Source organism: Octodon degus, unplaced genomic scaffold (assembly GCF_000260255.1).
Source record: "Octodon degus isolate 3935 unplaced genomic scaffold, OctDeg1.0 scaffold00028, whole genome shotgun sequence".
NCBI classification, from domain to species: Eukaryota; Metazoa; Chordata; class Mammalia; order Rodentia; family Octodontidae; genus Octodon; species Octodon degus.
In genome coordinates, this window is record NW_004524604.1 from 1426944 (window position 1) to 1428660 (window position 1717).

The window sequence follows — 1717 nt, forward strand, 5'->3', positions numbered from 1 at the left end:
GACTTGTGCTGATGCCCCCAAGAAGTTAGTGGAGGTAAGGCAGAAAAAATGATGTAAGCAAGGCCATGGTCTGGCCAGGAGCACATAGAGTGGTCTTCATACCATGTTCCTTCCTGGAATCAGAAACATGAAGGCCAGGCAGAGGCAACATCAGGACCATCAGGCCCCTGTATCTCTTTTGAATTACTTCAATTCTGGGAAGCTTTTCTTGACTCTGACCAACAGAGATGCAGGGGTCTCAGCAAGAGTGACTACAAAGGAGAGAATGACTCCAAAGAGCTTCCAGGAATAGGTTCTAAATAAAACATTAAAGCAGCAACAGGCAGAGAAACCAGAAGGACAGAAAAGAGGGGAAGAACATATTCTCCAGTGAAAGTGTTCTGGCAATTCTGAACAAAGTTGGGGTTATCTTTTCCTAGATTTTAGCCCACCTCCTTTCTCAGGGAGAAGTCCCTGGATAACAAACCTACTAGACTCCTGTCTATGTCTTGCCGTCAGCATGGCTTTCAAGAACCCTCTCTTTTCTCATTGATCATAAATCCTCTTCTGGGTTCAAGCATTTTCCTTGCCTTGTCATTTGTTCCTCAGGCCAGGGTCACATGACATGAGGGCTAAGGTTAGTGACTTTATTCATTCTCTGACTGCCTGATGTGCAGTATTACATTTTTTACCTCTATTCAGGGAGTTCAATTAATAGCAATATTTTGTGCATGAACTTTGGTTAAACTTCAAGTTAGGTGCCAACAGACTGGAATGAGAGAAGGTCACACTAGAGCCAACAGAGTGCCCCCAGCCCTGGCTCTAGTTCTGTCTCCAGCTCATCTTGCTAGATAGACCACGGCATAAACTCCTCTACCTCCCTTACTCTGGCTCTTCCAGCCAAGTGTGTGAGCGCTCTGCCCTCTTCTCGAGCATGCTCAGATATGCCATCAGGTGAGTCAACCATCCAAGGAAATGTGCCATTCTAGCCAGGAATGGGCTTTTGGGTAAACCTGTCTCTGCTCCCAGAACCCACAGTTCAACTGAAGAACAGGAAAATAAATTTAAGAGTTTTGTAAAGTTTAAAAGATAGAATTAAAGAAATAATAACTGGAATAACAAAATTAGCTAGTATTTACTAAGTTCTTACTAATGGCATGAACATATAAATTTTCATGAATTAACTCAATGCTTGACTTGATCCCATATAGTCTTACTCATACCCTGGAGCATTTAGTGTATGAAGTGACCGAGGGCCCCATTTTTTGTCTCTGTTCTCAACTCACAAATCCCTGGGTCTCTGCTTCTGACATGGCAATTGCCTCAGTGGTATACACCATGCAGTTGCCACATGTCACACAAAAAGCCACCTTCTCCAAAGCTCCTGATTTCAGTGGAGTAGATAGATGTGTATATGTCACACTAACACAGTGCACTTAGCCAGTAAAGAAAAGCATACCATGCCAGCCCTGTCCCCAGGGCGCACTGAGATGGCGATTGAGACTGGGCATGGTGGCACATGCCTGTAATCCCAGCCCTTGGCAGGCTGAACACAGGCAGATCACTACAAGTGCAATCTATGTAATGAGACCCCATAGATCCTGTAGAACTTGAAAACTCTGTGCTAAATATAAAATTAAAAGAAAGAAGAAAGAAAGAAAGAAGAAGAAGAAGAAGAAGAAGAAGAAGAAGAAGAAGAAGAAGAAGAAGAAGAAGAAGAAGAAAGAAAGAAAGAAAG